Source organism: Bidens hawaiensis, unplaced genomic scaffold, assembly GCF_021521415.1.
Source record: "Bidens hawaiensis isolate Kalapana, Puna unplaced genomic scaffold, B.hawaiensis_p1.1 tig00001440_1, whole genome shotgun sequence".
Lineage (NCBI taxonomy): Eukaryota > Viridiplantae > Streptophyta > Magnoliopsida > Asterales > Asteraceae > Bidens > Bidens hawaiensis.
Window position 1 is genome coordinate 3,265,257 of NW_027491081.1, and position 18,303 is coordinate 3,283,559.

The following is an 18,303-nucleotide window of genomic DNA, read 5'->3' on the forward strand; positions in this document are numbered from 1 at the left end:
CTGATTTATTATCAAATTTATTATTATCACTATTTTATTTATTTATTTACCTTAATGGAATAAGAATGGGTTCAGGTACGGATCCGTCTGTACGTGAGGGTCGACGGTTCGGGTGAACATCTGGGGTTATTAGAATATACGGTGCCGGTGTTGGTAGGGTAAGGGATTCATCAATTTTTGGTTGGGAGTGACGGTTACTAGGTATTTCTGGTTAATGTCAAACGGGAGATCTAACTTGGTACTATCATAACTATGGCCCAATAAGTCAGACTCGTTATCAACCGATGCTCTAGAAATCTCAGCATCTCCGGTACTTTTATTATTTTATCCCCCCGGTTCCTCATCCGGGTCCTATTTCTCAATACTTGTACCCACAAGATACGTACATATATATATATACACATTAGCACGTATAACTAATACTATATACTTTACACATATGTTGCCATTTTTACCTATTAATGTACCCCGTGACTTCCCCTGAATTCCCTCGTGCGGACAAGTCTGTTATTATGTTCCGGACCATAATAACCCACTTGTCCATCCAAGTTCATCCAGCTCTCGTCACTATAAATTATTAGTTGATATTCAGATCCTATAATACTTGAGCTACTGGTTATATTTTAGGTATCTTTTAAAGACATCCTAATTCTTTTATAACCAATGGCTCTGATACCAAGTTCTGTAACACCCCGTAACCGCAGCGGAAACGTACACGGGATGCAACAGACACCTCTGATATCAACCACATTGTTTATAAAGAAAACCGAATGCATTAATATACTTCAAAATTACATTATCTCATCTTTCATTACCGTCTAGGTGATACACATATCATACAATACGGTTCATAATTCTATCTGTTATAATGTATCCTAACGTCCAGCACGCAAACCTTACATACATCAAGCACTTAGCACGTAAGCAATCACTTTATCTTAGTTGTACCTGAAAAGCATGTGAGAAAACGGGTCAACTACGAAAGTTGGTGAGTTTCGCAATTTTAGTAAACCATGATAAATCCATATCATAATATAATATTATCTGGGGACACTGTTAACCCATAAATACATTTAATAACCTCTGGGGACACTGTTAACCCAGAACTTCCAATAACCTCTGGGGACACTGTTAACCCAGAACACTTCCACTAACCTCTGGGGACACTGTTAACCCAGAAACTTCCAATAACCTCTGGGGACACTGTTAACCCAGAACACTGTTGCGGGGCCTTACAATATCAACAACTCAAACAATTACCATTTTAATACATTACCGTACGATTCCCGTACAATAAACATTATATAAATACATTCATTTCCATGCGTTCAACATGTACTTAATCATTTTGATAGAAACATGCTTTCCGCCCCGGGAAAATATTTAAAACAGTTCAATAAAAGGGGGCTCGTGAAACTCACCTTAGCACATGCAAGCAGGTAACAACTATCATTATCAATTAACACGTCCAATCTGTAATATGATCCCTACGATCGTTATTATACAATTATTGTTTATATATTCTTTAACCTTATCAATCGGTACATCTGGGGACACTGTTAACCCAGTACTGTACCTGTTCCGGGGGCAATGTTAACCCAGAAATACTTCTCCGGACTCAGATTGTGATGTCGTTTAGAGTTCCATGGTCACAATTCTATTAGTCGTTTTCTCGTTTTGCGTGCCTAGCACGAATATCCGTTTTATGTTTCAAAAATGAGTTTGGTCACACACAACCCGAAAATAGTGGTTGACGGATAATTTAATTAAGGATGTGAAATTATAGCTCGGTTTAGACGTCCCGATTGGCCGCGGGACCCGTTCCCGTCTTTGGCGTACCGGAAACTATTAAAATAGATTAAAATTACTCAAATCATCCGAATTATTTTCGGATGATTCAGTTTTACTTGTTTAACTCAATTATATGAAAATAGTCCATTTGTAAGGTTTTTATACACCAGTCAGCTCGCTTATGCGAACTTTACCGGTTTACGCGTTTTAACTTTAAAAGTTTGATAATTATCACAATAATTATCCGTTTACTCTCGGATCTTGAAATTTTGCCCAAATCACTTTTAAACAGTGGGGAATTTATTAAAAATATTTTCAGAATTAATTCTTATATTTAAAATTTACTTATTTATTTTTAAACACTAAATATGTCGTAAATACCAAACGATCTTAGAAAAATCCCAAATTTCACCAAAACCAAAATCTGGATGTCCCCTGCCATCCACATAGCCCCCTGTAATTTTTCCAAAACCAAAATCTTCTTTTAAATGCCATTTTTACTAAAACCGAGCTAGAAATCCCTAGAACTCGTTTAACCGAAAAGCCTACTTAGACTTCTCCAACTGACCTCAAATTTTGTGTGTGACTTATACATGATATGAAAAGATTATCCACAATTTTCCAGAATTTTTCATGATATTTAACTATTTTTCACCATTTTTGGCCAAAACCGAGCATTAAATTCACCAAATATTCATCCTTCATCCAAAAATTACCAAAAATTCACAGAACTCATATTTCCATGTGTTTAACACCTCTGTAAAATTTCGTGACCTAACTCTAAACGACCAACAATCTGTCCAAAAACACATACACCGACATAAACCGAATATACCTTTCGTTTTCCGCCACTACAAGCTACAAACTCGTCTTTCCGCCTTATCTACCACTAAACACAGAGCCTACAAACAACATACCACAATACCAAGCAAGTTACACTCACGATCAAGCCATTTCTTTCATGGTTTCGGTTATGATCCCAAAAACAAGGATTTAACCGTAAAAATTCGTTTTTGACTCGTTTAACTCATTTCTTGGACCAAGATCCTTTGTATAACCCGTATACATCACTTGATCATGCAAGAATTGGTTTCATCTCGGGTTTTCACCCATTTTTCATTTGAAACCTCATTTTCTTGAAAGAAAACTTAAGAAAAGAAGATAAACACGATTACAACTCGGTTTTTACCTTGTGTTCTTGCTTGAAAACTCGGGTTTTTGATCAAAGGTTTGAGAGAGTTGAAGGTTTGTTGAGTTGGGTGTGTGAAAAAAAGAAAATGAATGGTTTGTGGGTGTGTGTGTGTTCCGATCGGAACTAGTGGATGGGTGGGGTGGGACCCACTTGTTCAATCTAGTCCACTCATTTGGATTTCCATGATCTGGATAATGTTTTGGATAATCTGGTTCAGTTCGTTTTTCGGTTAAACGTTTAATTCGGCTTAAAACGAGGCTAAAACGGTCGTTTTTCGGCTTAAAAATGAAATTTATATAAAACTACTTTAAAAACTTAAACCATGACTTCCATTAACTTAAAATGCCATGTTATTAATTATCGCGCATCTTTTTCGGCTTGATCGATCATCTCTTGCTCGATTTGGTATTAAAGGTTTCGTTTAACGTACCGACGTACTTTTAAATCGAAATCCTTTTTCTGTGCCTTAATCCACTTATCACGAAGCTTTAATACTTCGTAACATCACTAAACATTATATATTTCGTCTATAATGTAATCCCCGATTCGTTCGGGTTTCAATAACCGTTCATCGATTAATCGTAATTTCGATACGACTAGCTGTATATTTGAGTATAATTCGTACTGTGAATCTTATATACTCGTATAAGCACATTATAATTCCTATATTCAGTATTGAATAACACGTAAATAGTATATTCCGGCTAGGGTATACCTGAATTTGCCGGAATCGTTACATTAAACGTTTGACCAGCAATTAAATAAAAAAATCACCTTTAATTTAAATTTGGAAATTTGAACTTTTTTAATCAAATAGTTTTAGAAAATAATAAATTGTAATGATGGTAAGTTTAGACGTTATGGAATATTAACCAACCATTTACAAATTTCAACTTTAACTTAAATTTGGAATTTAAAATTCAAAATTGTAATCGTTTTAGAAATAAAAAAATTTGTCGCGGTAACGCTACATGTTATGGAATGTTAAACCACTAATTTACAATATATTATTGGTCTTACCGGAAAAAGAATAATAATAATGTCCATGGATAAAACTTTTTATTTAGAACCTAGAAAAACAACATGTGAAAGAAAAAAAACAGGAAAAATATAAAACTTCAAGTAAATATAAAACAACCATTGTTATAGGTATAACACATGAACGGAAAAACTTACCGAAAAAACGTAAAAACGTAGAAATATTAGCTTCAACTCCGTTTTTGATTTAGAACCTAAACTAATTTTAAAAAAATCAGTTAACAATGAAAACAAAGATAAAAAAAGGTTAGATCTACAATGACCGGAAGAAAATATGATGTTGCCGGAAAAAGATATAACCTTGCCGGAAAATCATATAACATTGTTGGCTATTATAATATAATATAAAACCTTACCAAAAAATGATTAATCTCGATCTACATTACCGGAATATAGAAGATGGTGGATGGTGGAGTTAGTAAGCCGAGAGAGATAGGGAGAGAGAGATAGAGATTAAATACAAACAAAAACGGAAAACAAAAATCTTACCAGAAAACAGTAATAACTTCAAAATATCAATTCGATCTTGGATTTTGATATACAACCTAAAGAGATTATTACAAAATCATAAAACAATTAAAATAAATATAAAACCATATCGGAAAACCTTACCGGAAAAAGATATTACCTTGCCGGAAAATCAAATGACATTGTTGGCCATTAGAGTATAATATATAACCTTACCGGAAAACGATTAATCCCGATCTACATTACCGGAATATAGAAGATGGTGGATGGTGGAGTTAGTAAGCCGAGAGAGAGAGAGGGAGAGAGATTAATATGATTTTGGTGGAAAATATTAAGGTTTAAATAAGTTTTTTTGTGTTTGGTCAACATGACACATGGCACAATATTAGAGCTTCTGAAAATGGTAATTTGATGACTGGATTGCACATGTGGACAGCCTAATTGAAGGCCATGTGTCCACATTGTATTGCTTTAATAGTACTTAAAGATTATTAGTGAGAGAAAAAAAGAATTACACTAATGGTCTATTATGAAATGGACTATGGAACGGAATAAGCGAAGATATGGAATAGACGAGGTAATGGAATAGATCATTACCATTCTATTGAGATACTTGGTTACCATGTAGGAATTATATGCATTATTACTTGATGTTGTTTGATAAGTTAGAAAAAAAGTCGAAATAAAATAATAATGGTAGTGAGTGGTTGCAGGTAGTAGTGGTGGGCGACAAAATGTAATGGTGGTGATGGTGGGTGGTGGCGGTGGTGTGCGAAGACGGCGAGAGAGGCAAACGGAAGCGACGGTTGGTGGCGGCGAGCGGTGGCGGCAGGGGCCGACAGTGGGTGGTGGTGGTGGTTTTGCGGGCAGTGGTGGTGATGGCGAGGGAGATGGTTGGTGGTGGTGGTGGTGAGAGGGCAATGGTTGTGGTCGTGGGAGGGTGGTGGAGGTGATATAGTGTGATAGAGAGATGTAATGAGAAAAAACAAGGGGGGGGGGGTGGTTGGGTTTATATAGAATGAATTTGGGGTGTTTTAGGAGGAATGTAATAAACATGGTAATTAGTGATTCCATTTTATTGAGTTGAGCCAACCCAAAGAGGGAAACGGTGGCTATAAATGAGTTGAGCAAGCATGGAGTCGAGCTCAAGCTCGAAATTAAACGCAGCTTGAAATTAAACGGGCATAAGAGAGAGCCAACAAGCTGAGCCATTCTACAATCTACAAGGTTTATGAAAATAGAAAAACATTATTTTGATGGGACAAGATTATAAATTTGTTTGGATGTGGAAAGAAAATTTATTTTGATGGAGATCGACCCATGCTAACAAATTACTTTGATACGACAATAAACGGTAGAATAGATTAAAACGGACTTTAAGATGATGTTTGTTCTTAATAAGGTTTGTGGGTCATGATCGACAACATTATTTATCTCACCAGCATCATTGTACTATTTATATCTTTAGCATCATTGTCTTGTTTATCACTTCCAGCATTAATGTCATTCTTTTTATCATAGTGGTTTAGTTTATATATATTTGCAGTATAGGCCAATCTAAAAACATGACTTATTCAATAAAAAGTAATTTTATTTTATTAGTTCAATATATATATATATATATATATATATATATGAGATCAAGAGAAAACTTATCTTAAAGAGAGTACTCAAGAACTAATAAATAATTTTTTTTTATTTTAAAAAAAAATATTTTTAATTTTTTTACATCTTTGTTATATATATTGTTAAAAAAACAAACAAAACTCGACGATATAGTGCATATATGCAATACTGTATTGCATATTATACAATACTATTTCAAATATTAAATACATACTATTGCATATATGTAAATACAACATTATGCACATATGCAATACATATTATTACATATATGCAATACATCGATTTTTTTTGCATATAATACAACACTGTTGCACATATACAATGCACATTATTGTATATATACAATACAACATTATTGCACATATGCAATACAATATTATTGCACATATGTTATACAACACTATTGCATATGTGCACTACATCGGACTTATTTTTTTATTTTGTTTTCGTGTGAAGAGTAACAACATATAAGAATGATGAAAAAACTTATTTTTTGAAAATATTTAGAAAAATTAAAATTACTTCTTTATAAGAATGAGTTTCGCTGAAATATGAAAGACCGTTGATTGGAAACGTCGGTGCTACTGGTTAGAATATCCGACGGTGATAAGGATTGGGTTTCTATGGGATAGATAATTGCATTTAGAGTATGAATGTGAATTGGTGGCAGACTGTTAATGGGTTTAATTCTTATCTTAAAAGGGTACTTTAGTCATTATGTGTAATTTTATTAATGAGGTGATATATGTAATTAAGGTTTGTGGGCACTACAAAAAAAGTGACCATTAGAGACTAAACTATTAAAGACTGATATATCAGTCTCGATAAATAGTATCCGAGATTGATCTATCAGTGACGGATAATATCGGGGACTGATTTTTATACACCTTATGTTAGTGACTAATAATCAGTCCCTAATATTTTAATACCTTATTTGAGACTAATTTCCAGTCGCTAATATATTTCGCAATATAAAGTCCTTGTTGAAAAATTATTGGCAACTGAATCTTAGTCTCTAATGTGTTCTCTAAACAAAGAAAAAGTTCACAAATGTATATGCAACTAATATTTCAGTCGCTAATATGGAGGGGACATATTAGAGACTGAAAACTAGTTTTTGATATTCCATTAGTGTATAGTATCGGGACTGATACTCAGCCTTGAAAGCGTTTTGTATATGCAAAGATCAAGGACTTAAACTACTCTCGAAATCAATTATGGCACATCATAGCCCATTAAGAGTTGTATACTCTTACAACTTAATAAAACCTATTAATACACATGAATGACCCATTATAACTTATTTCACCTTAACATGATTGTCTCGTTATAACCTAGTTTAACATTCCATATAGTTATACGAATTAATATAACCTAATATAGTTCAATCATGTTTCTTTTGATAAGTACTAATATACTTTTATATAACTTTAATATATATCATTATTTTGTATAACTTTAATATATATCATTTGATATATATTAAATGATAAGTACTAATATACTTCAATCATGTTTCTTTTGATAAATACTAATATACTTTTATATAACTTTAATATATATCATTATTTTGTATATTTATGTTTAAAATAACATTTTAATTTACATTTAATGATATATTATTATATATGTTATTTGTACAGGTTCAATTTAAGTTACATTAACAAAAATTATTTCAAAAATTAATTGATCAATGTTTTGAAAAATTAAGTTCCCCCGTTCTTATATTTTTCAAAATACCCAAAAATGTGATACCCCGCCTCTATACTTCTTAACCTCCAATTGACCTCCCTCCTTTCGTGTTTGCCCTAAACTAACCTCATGAAGTCAATCATGCCATGTGATCATCATACATCCTCATATCGCAATCATGTGACAATGTAAATACAAAGAGGGCAATTGCCTCACAAAAAAAGAAAGAAAGAAATAAATTACACAATTAGAACCCTCAAGCCGCGAAGACCACCACCCGAAGAGGATAATTGCCCCTTTTCCCCTTTGGATGTAATGATGGCTGTAAAAGAGTGCTGAGTTGAGTATACATGAATTCGAACTAAGCTCAAAATTAAACGAGGCAGGTCAGATAAGCTTGAGCTCGAAGCTAAACGAGCCTAAGAGTAAAGAATTTGATAGGTTTATTCTCTGAATGAATGAAAAATACTTGGAAAATGTATAAATACAAATACCAAACTGTAAATAAGGAAAACATCACAAATTAGTATCTTTTCAATATTCCCCTGCAAGTTGGAGCATGGATATCACAAATGCCCAACTTGTCGAGTAAAAACTGCAACTATCTACTACCAAGGGATTTCATGAACATGTCATCAATTTGTTTCTTAGTATCAATATGTAACGACTCAATATCCTTCGACTCCACACGTTCTCTGAAAAAGTAGCAATCCATTTCGACATGCTTCGTGCGTTCATGAAACACTGTCGGGCCAATTTGGAGACATCCAAATGTTTCAAAAGCCATCGAACCCATAAAACTTCACTGATTATCAACGCCATGGCCCGATATTCAGCTTCAGATGAAGACTCGGACACAACGGACTGCCTTTTTGATTTCCAAGAAATAGGAGCCCCTCCCATGAGCAAAATATAACCAGTTCGTGACCGTCTTGTATCTTGTGACATTTGTCAATTTCGGGTCTCGATTTATATTCGTTTTATAATCTTTTATTATGTAAACCGACCCGTTTTGTAACCCGAAGCTTATGATATATAAAATTTTGGATTTTTATGTTATCAAATCATTCCCATTAGTTAAATTTGAAAAACCCCTTTTACGGATTCAAAAACAGCTTTAAAACGATAAAAATACATCAAAAACGAACTTCCGGACGCAAAACGAACGACGCTAGACAAGCTGGATCAAACCCCACCCTCATGGGCGCCGCGCGGCGCGGACATGAGGGCTAGGGCTGGTCACGCGGCGTCTAGAGTGACCTGCAATATTATTTCATATTTCTTGTTGTTTTGTGCTTTGCTTGTTTGTTTAACCAATCTATTTACATGCAAACATGAAAGAGAACCTTGTAAAGAAGCCTTCACCCTTACCCTATATATACATGACCATCTTCTTCATTGTACGCCTGCTCATACTCCAAAAACTCTCTCAAACATCAAAGATTCAAAGGTTGTTCTTCATATTTTTAGTAGGTTGACTTCCAAAGTCAAACTAACCATAGTCTTTCATTCTAACTTGTTCATCTAACTTTACTAACACTTGATTATGGTGGTACAACATATATATAATATACAACCCTTGTTACCTTTGGTAGTTGCTTATTGACTATGGTTGGTTAAGTTTCGGACCTCGTACGGCAAGGCTTCATGGAGGACTTTCGTGGTCCTTGTTATATATTTTCCGTATCTAACCATCTAACTTTACTAACCATGACTAACTTCTGCTCATTTTAGTTTGTACAAATTATTTATCAAGTTCCATGGTTATGGGTTCTAAGAGTCTAGCCTCGGTTTAACCGTAAATAGCTCTAGACCGGAAACCGAACTTTTGCTAACTAGTTTTGTTAAAATAGTTGTTTAAACATGTTTAATGTTAGATTTGAGTTTTTAAAATCATTTTTTTAAGTTCTTTGATATTGGGCATGTGGAAACAATCTATGAACTTATTGTGAGATGGAAACCAAACCAAAACCGAACTTTTGTTTAAAGACTTTATTGTTAACTTTTTGGTTGTAAGACTTAACTTTCATACCCCATTTTCCATCTTTTGTTATGGAGGTGACATTTCATACTTATTCACCTAAATATTTTATACTTGAATCTTAAACCACAAACGTTATTGTATGCTTTACTTAAATAATTGCTCGATTTGGTGTTCTATGCTTATATGCCTATATGTTTATCGCTTTTGGATGGTGGAACTATAAATCCTAGACCATTTGGAAACCTCTTATGGCAAGGTGTCGTCAGCGTAATGCAATTAACGATAACTATAAAATCCTAGACTATTTCGCATCCCCTTATAGTTAGGTGTCGCTAACTTGTTTTAGCGATAACTATCTAACTTGTTTTAGCGATAACTATTTTATCCAAGTTCATAGCTCTTATTTATTGTTTCGTATACTAGTTTTGTGGTTTTTCTTACTATATACTTATATGCACAAACTTATGAATTGCTCAACAACCTTTGTGTTGATAAACTTTATTTTATGAAATGTTACATGTTTGCATCTAGGTTTATTGTGGAGTTGAAGAAAACGGCATCAAGACCTTTAGGATATTAGTAAAATGAACAATATTTGAATTGCTATACTTTATGATATCTTGTTATATTTTTCTTATGGATATATGTTATGTGGCATTTTCGATGATGTGAAATGAAACGAGTTTGTTAAATACTGTCGCTTTAAATTAGTGTCATGCGCTTATGGGCAATTGTTACACCTCGACATGTTCCGCCGCCTTTGTTCGGGGTGTGACAGATTGGTATTAGAGCCATGACAATAGGATAGGTGGTTTGACGTAAGGACCTAGTATTGTTATGCTTAGGGTCCTACACGTGTGCTCATACGTGTTTACTCTATTTTAATTGTTCATATCGCATGTTTATTTATAAACTTGTTTATTATTCACCAATATCCTAAATGTCCACATACACACACTTTCCTATTATTTCCAAGGTATCCTTACATTAAAACGAAAAAGTAGATTTTTATTGTGTTTTATGGATTACAAGATTAATTTGGATCCCGTTGTTTCAAATCCCTTTAAGGTTGCGTTAATATCGGGTTTGTAGCCATCATAGAAAACGAGACATTATAAAACGACCATTTGACAAAAAGATTCCAAGAATCGAAAGTGATTTACTTACCTGGGATGGTTGAGTTATAGTGCTCGTTTTCTAGGCCACATATTGTGTTATAAATATCAATACTTTAACTAGTCGAATGCGAGCGTTCCGGTCGCCATCCTAATTTACGGTGTTAAAAAAATAGAACTACGGTGGTTCATAGACTAGTGTTTTAACATGACGTTGTGTATCGAATTATTGTGTTATTATCGTTATTTGAATCAAAAACATGAAAAAGTCACGGTGGTTCGTGCACATATTTAGACTCCAACGTTGTGTTTTATAAAACTTTTTAGTGTAGGAATATCAAATCATGGTGGTTCATGTACGATTTTCCGACTCTATAAATCTCAAAATCTCAATTTTCAAGCTTTAACTTCTCAAAAATCATTGACGTTTTGTTTTGGTTTTGTAATTTTTATACAAGTTTTACATTTTATCTAACACTAACATCTTCTCTTTACTAACTCTAGGATTCACAATAAAAAAATTTAAACTTATTTCTTTTTATTTTTACACTCTCATATTCATTTCTTTTACCTTAAACTTATTTCAATTCTTTATAATCTTTTAGCATGCCTCCGGTTATCCGACATCCACGCAAGAACTCCAACCGACGCATGGCCGCATTCCTTGTCAAGCAAATAACCGCTGTGATTCCCGAACTTGTAACCCAAATCCAAGCTGCCCAAACCTCCACCCGTTGTTGCACCCGTTGAATCCAAACCCGCATCCTACTTGTATAAGAAATTTACAAGTGCTAACCCGTACGAGTTCCTTGGAACCAACTGTGCGACTACCTTGTTGCAATGGTTCGAATCGATCGAGAGTGTGTTTTGGCATAGCGAATGCCCCGAAGCGAAAAAGACAAACTTCGCTTCAAGCATGTTTAGAAAAACCGCTCTAACATGGTGGGGCAGTGTCATGCACCTCCAAGGCTATGGCTCTTCCATGGTCCGACCTCAAGGCACCCATGATGAAGAAGTTTTGCCCCAAGCATGAACTTCAAAATATTGAGGAGGAGTTTTGGAACCGCATGCAAGATAGTGGTGATAACGCCGCTTACTCGCTCCATTTTCACGAGCTAAGCATTCTTGTCCCTCACTTGGTTACCCCGACTGAGAGAGAGCTTGACAAATACAATGGGGGCCTACCTATACAAATCCGGAATCCTGTTATGAGTTGCAAACCCGTGAACCTTGAGGAAGCCATCACATTAGCTGGTGCGCTATCGGAAAATCATGTGAAGACGGGTACCTGTAAGGCCCCGTTACCGGTGCCCTACTTGGATTTACTCATAAACACAGTTCTAAATATCAGAGTTAATAAAAACATTCGCGGAATATTAAAACTTCAACCAGAATATAATACATAGCTTCCAAATCTTATCAGCATAAACATTTAAAGTAGTTTAAACATAAACATTGCCTTTATAATAACATAACACTTCCTTGAGATGCCAGTTCTTCAATTCCATGCCATGTGTTCCCCTCAAGCGAGCTGCCACATTCTACTCACCTGCGTGCATACTAAAAGTCAGCTACGCTGAGTGAGTTCTAGTTAATCTAATAACATACACTACATACACACATACATACTTTCATTCATACTTTCATACTTGCTTACCTTTATTCGTTCTTTTATAATATATTCGTACCTTACGTTTTAAAGAGCATCTCGCCCTATAACCTTCGCATATATTATTAGGGTATGCAACCCTTTAACCTTTGCATATATTATTAGGGTATGCAACCCTTTTTCCTTCGCATAAATTATTAGGGTATGCAACCCTTTAACCTTACCTTACCTTTCATTATCATAACCATACATTTAATACCATACATATCATATTCGTACTACTTCCTTATTCACATACACATATCATACATACTACACTATACTTGCCTTAACAATAAGTGAAATACCCGAAGGTCGTTCACGTACTGTCAAGCATACATATATAACTATCACAATCATCATCTAGAGATACACTTACCATTTAAGGTAAGTGTATTAACATTCACATCGAGTATGCACATAGCCCCGAAACATAACAAGGAAATGGGGCTAGAAACTCACCTGAATCATGTTACGCTCTCCATTAATCGTTATTCCCTTCTTGAGCTGTGCATGGCTAACTGTATAATATTTACATGTATCAATTAACTACTACTACTCATAACGTATTTCTATCTTTATATAACCCACAACGAACGGGTGTCAGGGGGCAGCACCCCTGGAAGCGGGGTTCTAGGGGCGGCATCCCCTAGCGGGGTCCAAGGGGCAGAGCCCCTGTTGGGGTTAAGATGCCAGGTCAGCTTGGAAAAATTTTATTTTCATTAACAGTCTTAACACATTTTCCATTAACATTTTAAGTTGTTTTCTGAGTTGGGTTTGTCTAGTTTAGCTCCAGGATAATGGGCTAGTTTTTCAAAATCGGATATGGGCTTAGCTTATTTTGGACCAACTGGACTCAGGCCCAAATCCAAACAGTGAACAGAGTTGGCCGAGAACACTGATCTGACTAAGAACTCAGGTTTGACCGAGATCTAATGATGACCGAGAACCCCAGGTCACCGAGAACTCTTGTTGACCGAGATCCCATATCTTACCGACGACATGGGTTGGCCGAGACCACCCAGTTCAGCCTATCTTTCCATTCTTATGCTTCTACCATGCTCAGTTACTGTTCTAAGGTTCGATTCATGAACTTTTAACCCCTTTTTGGCTATCATTCAAAACTGTTTTACACCCATTACCACCACGGCTTCAATATCTAACCCATTTTAGACATAAAGCTCAAGCCTTTATAGGGTTAAAACGTTCTAGGCTAGATCTCGGGTTTCCTTTATGAACCGTTTAAACCTATGAGTCCATTTTGATCATCAAGTTTGTATTTTTATGAAGCATCTATACCCGATCTACTCTAGGGGTTAAGTTTCATAGAAAACCATTCACAAAAATGTAACCTTTATCGTAAAGAACGTACCTTTTTGACGTTTCTAGGTTACGGCTAGCTTTAGCTATGAACCTTGACCTTGTATTTAGCTTGTACCCCAAAGATCTATCAATAAAGGTTTGATTTTGATCTCGGTTTCTTGTTCTGGCTTGTGGCCGAAATGGAAAGGGTTTGTGTGTGTGTTTAAGGAGGTGTAGGGAGAATAAGATGGATAAGATGTATGGAAATGGAAAGATTTAGGGTTTAGGGGTATTTATACTCCCTTAAGCCCATGGACCTAAGGCCGATCTTTCCTTTTTAGTCCATGATTAATCCTTCTAATCTAGCCTACTTATCTTTCCCCTATTATTATTATTTTGTTTACCATCTTAAGTAAACTTGATTATTATAAGAAATAATATCATTACTTGAAATTTTAGGATGTTACAAGTCTTCCCTCCTTAAAGAGGTTTCATCCCCGAAACCTAACTATTGCTTAAACAGACTAGGGTAAAACCTGCGCATCTCATCCTCAGCTTCCCAAGTGGCATCTGACCCTTTGCGATGCTTCCATATCACTTTCACTAATGGTACAACTTTGTGACGAAGCTGCTTCTCCATGTGATCAACAATCTCTATGGGTTGCTCAATGTAGTTCAGTTGTTCATCAACCTCGATGTCCATCAATGACACATGAGACGTGTCATCAGCTAGACATTTCCTTAAGTGAGAAACATGGAAGGTTGAATGAATTCCTTCTAACTCTTCTAGCAGATTCAGCCTATAAGCCACTTCTACTACACGATCCACGATCTTAAATGGTCCAATGTATCTCGGACTCAACTTTCCCCTCTTTCTAAAATGAATGATCCATTTCCAAGGCGAGACCTTGAGTATCACATTGTCACCAACGTTAAACTCAATCGGTCGTCGCCGCTTATCAGCATACTACTTTTGTCTGTCTTGGGCAGCCTTCATTCTAGCCTTAATCTGATCAAACTTTGATGATGTCTCTTGAACCACCTCAAAGATTCCCATTTTCTTCTGACCAATCTCTCCCCAACATACGGGAGTTCTACATCGTCTACCATAGAGCATTTGAAACGGTGGCATACCAATGCTTGAATGGTAGCTGTTGTTGTAGGAGAACTCTGCTAGGTGCAGATGATCATCCCAACTTCCGCCAAAGTCTAAAACACAAGCACGTAGCATATCCTCAAGGGTTTGGATCGTTCTTTCAGACTGTTCATCTGTTTGAGGATGATATGCCGTACTGATGTTCAATCTCGTTCCCATAGATTCATGGAACTTCTTCCAAAACCTCGAAGTAAACCGAGTATCTCTATCAGACACGATTGATAACAGTACTCCATGCTTGGTTACAACCTCTTTAATGAACAAGCTTGCTAACGTTTCTGACGAGATAGCCTCTCGTGAGGGCAGAAAGTGAGCACTCTTGGTCAAACGGTCCACAATCACCCAAATGGTATCATGATGCTTAGCTGTACGAGGTAGCTTAGTTATGAAATCCATGGTGATGTGTTCCCATTTCCATTCAGGTATCTCAAGCGGTTGCATCTTACCATAAGGCTTATGATGTTCGGCTTTGACTTGTAAGCAAGTTAGGCACTTACTAACATAATCCACCACATTATTCTTCATTCCAGGCCACCAGTAATCTCTTTTCAAATCTTGGTACATCTTTGTAGCTCCAGGATGAATCGAGTATCTTGATTTATGAGCTTCATCTAAGATTCGACCTCTAAGATCACCATGGTCAAACCTAGTCTTAATAACATGAGTGTTTTCCATCAACTCATCTTGCTGGCCATAAATCCTTTCCTTCTTTACTAACCCTTCATCTACTAGCACCTCTGACTGTACCTTGATAATATCTTCAAAAAGACTTGAGTTCATAATCAGCTGGTATGACTTCACTGTTGCAAGGACTTCCTCATTCTTACGACTTAGCGCGTCGGCAACCATATTAGTTTTACCAGGATAGTATTTAATGCCACAGTCGTAATCCTTAATCAACTCCAACCATCTTCTCTGTCTCATGTTCAATTCCTTCTGTTCGAAGAAGTACTTTAGGCCCTTATGATCGGTGTAAATGGTACACTTAGTACCATACAGATAATGTCTCCATATGTTAAGAGCATGCACTACAACTGCTAGCTCTAAATCGTGCGTCGGGTAAGTACTCTCATGAACTTTCAACTGTCTAGACGCGTAAGCTATCACTTTTCCTCGTTGCATCAACACGCAACCTAACCCACAATGCGAAGCATCAGTGCAAACAACCAAGTCCTCGTCACCATCGGGTAAAGCAAGGATTGGAGCTTGCGTGAGTCTCTTTTTTTAACTCCTGAAAAGCTTCTTCTTGAAACTTACCCCAGCTGAATATTATCGACTTTCGGGTCATACCGGTCAACGGTGCGGCTATCTTGAAGAAACCTTCGATGAATCTCCTATAGTAGCCAGCTAACCCTAAGAAGCTTCGTATACCAGTCGGATTCTGAGGAGTCTTCTAATTAGTTATCGCTTCAATCTTAGCTGGGTCCACGGTAATCCCTTCAGGATTAATCACGTGACCAGAACGCGCATTTCGAAAACTTAGCATACAACTTCTCTTTCTTCAGAGTCTCCAATATCTCTTTCAGCTGCTCAGCATGATCAGACTCGCTCTTTGAATAAATCAATATATCGTCGATGAAGACAATAGCTGACTTATCCAACATTGGCCGACACACCCTATTCATCATGTCCATAAATGCTGTAGGAGCATTTGTTAGACCGAATGACATCACGAGGAACTCATAGTGTCCATACCGCGTTCGGAACGTTGTCTTAGGGATGTCTGCCTCCTTCACCTTCAGCTGATGATAGCCTGATCTGAGATCTATTCGTGAGAACCAACTTGAACCTTGCAGTTGGTCAAACAGATCATCAATCCTTGGCAAAGGATATCTATTCTTTAACGTAAGCTTATTCAACTCGCGATAGTCTATGCACATTCTCATGCTTCCATCCTTCTTCTTCACGAACAACACTGGTGCACCCCAAGGGGAAACACTTGGTCTAATAAAACCCTTGTCAAGGAGTTCTTGCAGTTGGGATATCAGTTCTTTCATCTCAGACGGTGCTAGACGGTAAGGCGCTTTCGCGATGGGTTGGGCTCATGGTACTAAATCTATCTGAAATTCTATCTCTCGCTCCGGCGAAAACCCCGGAAGATCCTCAGGGAATACTTCTGGGTAGTCGCGCACAATAGGAACATCTTTCATTTCTTTTGTCTCGGCCGTAGCGTTGACAACATACGCAAGGTAGGCACCGCACCCTCGCCTTAACAAACCCTCGGCTTTTATCATTGAAATGACATTAAGCCCAGAACTTTCCTTATCACCATAAACCGTCACCGCACTCCCGTCCAAGGACTTTCCTTATTATCCTACTCTTACACACTATCTGAGCTTCATACTCAGACAACCAATCCATTCCCAAAACCACATCGAACCCTCCTAAGGTCATAACATACAAAGTAACAGGGAACTCATGTCCCTCTAACTCTATCTTACAGTCCTTAACCATTTTCATTATTTTAACCGAAGAGTCACTAGAGGTTTCTACTATAAAAGTTTCAGACACTCGGCAACATTTCATTTTAGCTAGTTTAATAAATGGCGCGGCTACGAAACTTTTGTTCGCTCCTGAATTAAATAATACTGAAGCGGAAATACCGTTTACTAGAAACGTACCTGTCACGACATCTGGAATCTGCTTGGCTTGCTCTTGGGTCAGCATGTAGGCCCTGGTCTTTGGCTTTGATGGTTCAGCATCCTTCTTCCCGCTTCCTCCAGCTTCAGTACACTCTCTGGCCATGTGGCCCGTCTTACCACACCTAAAACACACCAGCTTCTCAATGCACTCATGAGCATAGTGCCCCACCTTCCTGCACTTATAACAGGCGTTCGACCCTACCTTACACTCTCCTCCATGCGCCTTTCCACATTTAAAACAAACATCTGATCCCTTACCCCACTTGCACTCGCCACCGTGCATTTTACCACACGTCTTGCACGATCTCTTTTCCCACACTTTCTTCTTCTTTTCCTTAGAGTTCCACAACTGAGTACCGGGTCGTTTGACATTGATCCACTTCTTATCTTTCTTCTTTTCCTCCACCACAATATCATCCACCGCCAGGTCTGCATAAACCATCTTTGCGAGCTTGACAGCAGAGTCAAAGGTAGCAGGTTTACTCGTCCTGGCTAGCGTGCGGACTCTCTGTGGCAATCCCCTCACATAGCACTTGATCCTTTTAGCCTCCGTGTTAACCATGTCAGGAACCAACCTAGACACTCGGTTAAACTCGGTGGTATACTCACGATGTGTCATCGTTCCAGCTTTCAAGTTCAGAAACTT